Source organism: Zea mays, chromosome 8 (genome assembly GCF_902167145.1).
Source record: "Zea mays cultivar B73 chromosome 8, Zm-B73-REFERENCE-NAM-5.0, whole genome shotgun sequence".
NCBI lineage: Eukaryota > Viridiplantae > Streptophyta > Magnoliopsida > Poales > Poaceae > Zea > Zea mays.
Genome location: NC_050103.1, coordinates 176,846,448 through 176,855,768, shown reverse-complemented (window position 1 = coordinate 176,855,768; position 9,321 = coordinate 176,846,448).

Sequence of the window (9,321 nt, the reverse complement as noted above, 5' to 3'; positions counted from 1 at the left end):
TATATACTCCCTTTGTCATATTTTATAATTCGTTTGATTTTTTGCCAAGTTTGACCGGCTCGTCTTATTCAATTCTTTTGCGAAAAATTGAAAAATTCAAATCCGCACTTAAAGTATATTATAGAATATACGATATCATAGTAAAAATTAACAATAACTATGATTTTTTTTTGAATAAGACGAGCCGACCAAATTTAGGATAAAAAAGTCAAACGAATTATAAATTAGAACGGAGGGGTACTTGTTTATGCATTTGGTATATCTTCATTTTTGTGAAACAAGAGCATCTCCAAGTGTTTCCAAAAAAACATTCTCACAATCTTTAATTTTTAACAAGATTATCTCCAACAACTTCCACAAAGAGGACTTCAAAGGAGAGGAAACATAAGAAACTCTTAGGAAGAGAAGACGTGCGTAAGGCTATGTCCAGCAACTTACTCATCTCTATATTCAAACTCCACTTTGCGAATAGTGTACTATACAGTACAAAACAGTATTTTGGATGGTCTAACACATCTATACAATGAAATGATATTATTGTACTCTCTTGAATGTGAAGTAACTATGTAATAAGGAGGGGCAAAACTGTCATTCCATATGAAGATGCAATTGAGTTGGATTTTATAAACAGATGAACAATGCAACTGCTAAATAGGACCATGCCGGCAAAAACCGAGGCTCCATACGAAATTAGTGAATAAAGATCGGTGAAGAATGGTAGGACCGTAGGAGCACACTGAAAGCAGACGAGGCCAAATGAAGATGATGTGCCAAGTATTTTAAGTTCTAGCTATATCCTAATGACCTAATCATTAATAGACCTTCGGGGATGAGAGATTAGGGGTCCAAAAATGGGGCCATGTTCAGTCGAACATGCTGCATGTGCTTATGCACGGCCCAGCTATAGAGGTCGACCATTCGCAAACGTCGTGCTTGTTACAGTATCACCTTCGGAAAGTCTTCAATGGTATAATAATGTTGAAACTTATGTTGAGATAATGTCTATTTTTTACTATTATTACGTTTTCGAAGTTAATACTTGTTAGGAACTAACCTAACCTTTATATTTGTATTTCAAACAGTCAATTGTTTTATATAATGTTACATATGTATTCATACATACAAAACTGATTAATAAGTCTGGAGTTTCAATTATCTCATATTTCTTTAGCATAAAGTGAACCCTAACCATTTCTTATCTCCTTCGAAATATCTAGAGGCGGGAAGGGTCTAACAAAAAAACCATGTTGTCCTATTGCCATTATTTCAGAATTTCAACAGGTCCCCAAAAATGTATTATGTATTTGTGGCCTAAAGCTCTATACATCTCTTGTTTGCTACTAGCAAGACAATACCCAACATCAGTGCGCCTCTAGCCCGCACCTCTCGCTCTATGTTTCTCTCAATGATCTTCTCCGATACCCTGGATACCCTAGTGTTATAACACGATGACAATTATGTACTCTCTTGTGCACAATCAATCTACTACTTGTTGCTTGCTATTTTAGCTTACACTTTAAAACTTCATTCTTTAAAATATAAATAACTATACATATTTAGAACTTTAGACCAGTATTATATGTTATATGTTTAACATGAACCATATTTGTGATACTGCTTGCTTTCCAAACTGTAGATCACTTTAGCTATGTCTATATTAAACTTCTAACTTCTCTAGTTTTGAGGGAGTTCCTAGAAAAGTATTTTTGAGCAAGTTTCTAGAAATGTTGACTATCTAAGTTTGTAGAAAAATACTGACTACCTATAAGTCCAATTATAATTGCACTAGTGGGGTAGTGGGATGTATATCCTATGATACAGTGATGTTAGCTCGGGACCCTATCTAGTATCTACTGGGTTCAAAGTCTTAAGGCCTTGTTCAGTTATTTCCATTCTATATGGATTGAAGTGGATTGAGAGAGAAGGTGGATTTTGACTTGATATGGATTTAAACCGACTTCAATCTCATCTAATCCACGTGGATTAATTAAAAAACGAACAAGCCCTAACTTGGACCTGATGATGCTTGTATTTTTTCTAGAATTATTCTAGGATTTATTGATGGTGCTATTCTTTTTATTTCCTTTAGAGTTATTCTAGATTTTGACAACGCTATGCGGTATGTGGCGTGCCCCTTGAAATGGCTTGACTAGAGATCGTCAGTCAGTTTTTAGAAAGTGCTCATACAGATAGAGCTCGTCTGTTTGTGGGCATCCACGTCTATACTTTGTAATAAAAAAAAGGATACATATTTTATAGTTAATTTCTTCGAAACCAGTTTGATGTAAATATTGGTGTATATTTTTATTATAAACTTAGCTAATTATAGAAAGCGGACTTACTATAAACTAAAATAACATATATTCCTCCCGTTCCAAAAATAGATATTATCTTGCATCTCAAGAAGTCAACACATCTTAAATTCGACTAAATATATAGATAAACATCATTAGATTAATCACGTAATTCATTTTTATTGCAAACTTATTTAGAGACAAAAAAATTTATATTATGTTAGTTAAATTTGAAACAGTTTGACTTTCTGAAGGTGTGAGATATGTATTGATTTTGAGACGGAGGGACCAGGTTTCAGAAAAAAAATATAGTTAAAATGATAAATTAGGGACCATACCAAACTCCTAAACGTACGACCAGCTTTTCGAATAAGAGTCAGCCAAGCCAGTCAGGGCTCCTAAACCTAGTGAGCCAACTCCAGACCAATCTAGAACTGGGATTGGGTTCTGGTTGGTGAGAGTAACAATAGCGTCAGCATAGCGTTAGGTCTCTTTCGAGTCACTGGGCTTTCATACTAGCTAGTTACAGTACTATCAGGAAAAAAAAAGAAGTCCCAATTCCAACCAGCGCAATCCTGAGTCCTGAGTCCTGACTGGTGAATGCCACACTCGCGCGTGATTTCTCCTGCAAGACCTCGCTGCTTCGTGGGAACAGGGTAAAAAAAAAATGCAATTCAAGTGCAGAGATCACTCTCCTTGACTGTGAGGATCACCATCATCACGTTGGTAACTACAGCTAGTAGAAAGATTCAGCTGAGCATGTGGATTTGACCTGCATCGTGCACGGTGTTTTACAGCAGGGTCAATCATGGCCCCATCCCATTCCCATACGCGGTGCAGTCGCCTTGACCCTGTGCCTGTGCCCGCCCGCCATGTGTTGCATGACATGCCGCGGGCTCTTCTTGATTGCTACCGAGTGCCTGCCGTAGCGTCCCTGTCCCTGTCTGTCCGACGTCTCTTGTGGGACTGAACTTGGAAACTCGTTGCAGCAACCTAATCAGGCATAGGAGTAGCAGATAATACTTCTACTCTATTAGCGTATATCATAGTACTACCGGCTCTCAAATCAGACTCACCTTTTTTTTTCTTTTCTTTTCTTTTTTGTGACAATTGAGTCAGACTCAGACCCGAGAAAGCAGAGACCGAAATTTCTGCTGCATGCATGTACAATGATACGGCACAGAGCAGTCAACCTCTCTCTACCTACATAATCTGTCCATTTGTTCCGCCAGTCAGAAGACCGGCATCATCAGATTATAAAAGACCCCGCTGACATTAGTGATCAACTTAGATTAATGAAAAAGGAGTTTGAGCTAGTCAGTCAAGCTCAAACCTGAGCGATCTCCGAGGGAAAACAAAAAGAATATGTAAATATAAGCTAGGTTGATCGCAGTCAGCGGTCTGTCTGCATAAATACTCGATTCAGCGAGACCGGAAGCTAGATACCACAGAATCAGAAACCCCTCTCCACTCCTACTACTACTATACACCCGACCCGAGAATCCTTTGGCCGTCGTCTGAGAACCGACGATGGCAACTGATCAAGACGCGAAGCTGTTCGACGTGCTCGCCGGCGGTTACCATCTCACCACCCAGCTCCAGGCATTGCTCGGCGGCCGCCGTCCCCTGGATGGCATCGGCCAGCAGGAGGCCATGGCGTTCAGCCAGGAGCTCTCGCGCGTGTTCAAGGTATCCATGTCCATGCTGAACGGTAGCGCAGTGGCAGGAGCGAAGACGGCGCCGGCGGTAAGGCCCGGCGCCATCGTTCAGGCGGTGGCCAAGGATAAGCGTGCAAGGTATATATATATGCTGGTTAATTACTGACGACGTGTGGAACTCTGTCCTTGTCATATTCCAACTTTCTTCACCTTTTCCATTTCTTCTTACGAAAAACTTTGTTTTTTTTTTTGTTGACTGTGTTTGGATCGCTTGATCACGAATATTATTCACCGTGCTGTCGCTGCTAGGAGTGATAGTAGAGAAGTGGTTACTCCCGCCAGAAGGAGTAGAGAAGATGGGGTTACTCGGAAGGAGATTACGGCTTCGCCATACAAGGATGGTTACGTGTGGAGAAAATACGGGCAAAAGAACATCCAGAACTGCAATTTCGTGAGGTGAAAGTCGGCCTATAATCCCTCCAATTCAAGAGCGCATGTTATTTAAGGATTTCTATGAGTATTTTTTTCAAAAAATATATAACCATCAATATATAATTAAATATAACATACGTTTACTTCAAAAGAAAAGACGTAAGATAGTTTTATATTAGATTCGTCATAAACAAAAAAAAAATCATTTCCACAACATTATATTATATATTTGTATGAAAAAGTCTTACTTTCAAAGAAATTGCTTGTAAAATAACTGAGGTTGAATTCGTGGTGCTTAGAAGCTAGGACATGCATTGTTGTATAGTGTTATAGTATAAAAAGTACAGTCTCCATCTAGTAAACAATATTGTGCTACTCCATCCATATTCCCATTTTTTTTTTTTACTATTTTAGCTTCAAAAAGTTCAGCAACATCTTTAACATTTAATTAGTTCAATGAAAGTAAGATCCGAGCCATTTCATAGTAATAATAGTGTACATCCGAGCCATTTCATAGTAATTACTAACTTAACCACGCGACTAATGGGGTGTTTAGTTTCTAGGGACTAATGTTTAGTCCCTTCATTTTATTCCTTTTTAGTGTATAAATTGCTAAATATAGAAACTAAAATAAAGTTTTAGTTTCTATATTTGTTAATTTTAGAACTAAAATGAAATAAAATCTAGGGACTAAACATTAGTCCCTAGAAACCAAACACCCCTAAGTCCATTCCACTGCCGTCATCCGCAACACAATGAGATGCACGCTAGCCGACGACTTGACTCGCGCCGTCAACATGGTCAAGCACTCAACCACCATGCAGCCCATCCATCCGTAGACCATAGTACAGTCGTTCTGTCCTGTTTTGGAAACAATCAATGCATCATGCATGAGAGTAGTGTTGGGAATTGGGCCGGGCCGGGCCAGCCCGGCCCAAGCCCATCGTGCTTCGTGCCAAACGGGTTCGGGCCAGCAAAGCCCAAAAGATTTTTGGGCCGTGCCGTGCTAGCCCGAAGTATAAAAACAGTGGCCCGGCCCGGCCCTAAACCACGTCGTGCCTTCTTTGGGTCGTGCCGGCCCAAACCCGGCCCGTATATTTGACCACATAAAATTAAAATATTACAACCATATAAGGTTTATAGCTTACTAAATTAAAGATATTAAACAATTCTAGCATCATTTGACCACATAAACTCCAAATATAACAACAATATAAGGTCGATATCTTACTAAATTAAAGAAATTAAATAAATTAGGCTTAATTAGGCCGTGCCGGCCCAAGCCCGGCCCGTTTATGCGTGCCGTGCCGGAGCCCGACGTGCCGGAAATTGAGGCCCGGCCCAAGCCTGCCTTCGGGCCGTGCTAGCCCGGCCCATATTATTTCGTGCCGGGCCGTGCTTTGGACTGCTATTTTCAGGTCGTGCTCGTGCTGCCCCGAAAAGCCCGGCCCATATTCCCAGCACTACGTGAGAGGGCCATCGACCATCGTCATCAGAAGCAAGCTTCCGTAATCGTGGCTGGCAATCTGGATCTGCAGGTACTACTTCAGGTGCAGCCGCGACCGGCGCTGCGAAGCGAAGAAGAAGGTGCAGCAGCAGGACGACGACGGCAGCCATCTGCCTCCCATGTTCGAGGTCACCTACTTGAACGAGCACACGTGCCATGCGCTCCGTGCCACCACCACCGCCAACGGCGACGCTGCTGTACCTGTACCTGTAGCGGCATCGCCCCCGACCACGAACCGGCGGTGGTACTACCGGGACGACGCCGCGAGAGACGACGACGGTGGCCTGCAGTTCGACCTGTCGTCGTTTCCCCGCATGAGCGGCCCCGGAGGCGCCGGCGGCAGCGCCCAGGAGAACCAGACCATCGTGTCGTGCCTCGCGGACGTCATCCGCGGAGCCGCGCCGTCGCCGTGGTCGCCAGTAGCGGCAGACGCAAGCGATGCTGGCGCGGCGTCGTACGGGCCCGCGCCGATGCAGATGCAGATGATGCAGGCCTCCGGCTCCGGGCACTCGGCGAGCGTGGCGCAAGATGGTGGGGCCACGATGATGACGACGATGATCGGCACGGACGACACGGACTTTTGCTGCTGGGATCCCTCGCTGGTGGGGGAGGCCGATCATCAGATGATGGACGAGGACCACCGCGACATGCTGCACGTGGTGGATGTCGCCCGGCTCGCGGACACGGTGTGGCCGCGGCACACCACCCCCGCGGGCGCTTGGCACTGTCCGCTGTGCCCGCAGATATAGCCATGTCTTGCGTATAGAATGCTGCGTGGAAGCTGCAGAGTGCAGATAGCGTGGAATTGGAGGTCGTCCGCCATATGGATCACTGATGGCGACCCAGTGACAGAGATTGATGTCGAAGTCGAACGAAGCCGACCGGCAGGCAAACGGCCGGTCGCTGGCTCGCTGTTTTGGCCGGAGAGGTGGAGAGCTAGCGCGTGAGTGCGTGTGGTCGAGTGTCCTGAAGTAGGAAGCTAGCCTGTGTTGTCGAGACTATACTGTGTGGATCAGTGTCGGGTCACTTTATGTGTTAGTAGTTAGTTGTGACTTGCGAGTCGTGACGAGCACTGTGTGTTGTAGCCGTGAGAAACACCGAAACGGTAGCGGTATCGCATTCACTTCCCTTGTCAGTCTCAGTCATGACATGACATCGTCCCTGATGGGGCGGGCTGGGCCTGGAGGGGAATGGAATGACAGAGTGCGGCGACGGCAGCAGATCTCGGCCCGCGGGCTGACCAACTGACCCAACCAAAAGACTGACGACGACTTCCCGAGTTTGAACGAATACCGCCGGCAGTCAGCGCGATTGGTGTGCGTGCGGCACGCACCGGTGCACCACCCCCGTACCGTACCAAGCCAGAACAAACTATCAGGATCGAACAGAAACAGAACGATGGACCCAAGACCCCGGCCGGGGCAGCGTTGGTGGCCCGTCGCGTCCATCATAATAACCCCACCGCGTTCTTTTCGTCATTCGAACGCACCGCTGCCGCGGCGAGGTGACATGCACGTTTGGCCGCTTCGTGACAAACCAAGCCAGCGTAGTAGGCATAGCCGGCCCGGTCCACCTTTGAAATTTAAAATGGAAGCGGTGCTAGTGCGGCGAACCACGGCGGCGGCACCTGTTGATATGGATGGTTGTTGTATAGCACAGCAGCTCCGTGCCTCCGTTCATGAACGTCCTCCGATCCGACAAGCAGGCGTTGACTCTCCTCCCTCCGTCCTCCGATCCGAGGTCAACGACGGACGACCCGGCGTCCTGCGTCCTGGCTCGATCAAAGCTCAGTCTCTGTCCATGTGTTTGGTTCCGATGCTAGGCAGAGCCTGGTTCATAAGCTCATGCAGGCCAAGCCAAGCCTGTATTAGTGGATGCAAGTAATAATTTGTGTGGTTGTTTGGTTGACTGCACGTAACTAGCCAGGATTTGGTGGGCACGTGTTTGGTGGGCACATGTATAACTGGATGCAAGTAATATAGGACACACTTGTAAGTGCTACTGCCTATACCTTACTAGTAGAAATACAAGTCGGCTGATAATTTAACAAAAAACTGATCTTTGCCAGAACACACTTGTAAGTGCTACAAGATTTCTGTTAATACAAGAACACATGTATATCTGTTCTTTGATATCAAATAACAGATCTTTGCCAGATACTACAAGTCGGCTGATAATTTAACAAAGAACATATCTTTGCCAGAACACACTTGTAAGTGCTACAGGATTTCTACCAACTAAAACTGCTTCAGTCTAAACTGGAATTGTATATCTGTTCTTTGATCCGCAAAATGTAAGAACAGATCTTTGCCAGATACACACTTGTTTGCCAGAACACACTTGTTTGCCAGAACACACTTACAAGTCTAAATTGCTTCAGTCTAAACTGCTTCAGTCTAAACTGCTTCAGTCTAAACTGGAACAGATGTTTGCCAGATACACACTTGTTTGCCAGAACACACTTGTAAGAACAGATCTTTGCCAGAACACATGTATATCTGTTCTTTGATCCGCAAAATGCTACCAACTAAAACTGGAATTGTATACTAAAACTGCTTCAGTCTAAACTGTTTACAATTTCAGTCTTCATATTTTTAGACTAAAATTTAAAATGGATATACACCAACTAAAACAGTCTTCAAATTGTATACTATTCCAGATTATCAGCTACTATCAGCTAGAACAGATATTTAACCAAATTATCAGCTACTATCAGATTATCAGCTAGAACAGATCTTTAACCAAATTATCAGCTACTATCAGCTAGAACAGATCTTTAACCAAATTATCAGCTACTATCAGATTATCAGCTAGAACAGATCTTTAACCAAATTATCAGCTACTATCAGCTACTATCAGATTAGCAGCTACTATCAGATTATCAAGCTACTATGAAATTATCAAGCTACTATCAGATTATGAAGCTACTATCAGATTATCAAGCTACTATGAATTACAAGTAATACCTAGCTAAAACAGATCTTAATCATCAACAGATATCATTAAGCTACTATCAGCTACTATCAAATCATCAACAGATATCATTAAGCTACTATGAATTATCAAGCTAATATCAGATTATTAAGCTACTATCAGCTACTATCAAATTATCAAGCTACTATGAAGCTACTAACAACTACTATCAAATTATCAAGCTAATAACAGCTAATATCAAATTATCAGCTACTATGAAGCTACTCACTGCAGTGTACAAATTATGAAACCAATTTACACTTGTTTCTTTGATCCAACAAACAAGATTAGCCTCAGCTTTCATTGACCACTTTTTTTGCATACAAGGTTAGCATCATAGGCACATACCAAACTCGTCAATTATTGTAAGAACAAGAGTATAATATCAGTTCTTAATCATCAACAGATATCATTTCTTAACCAGCAAACAGGCCAGCAAACAGGCCAGCAAAAAGGT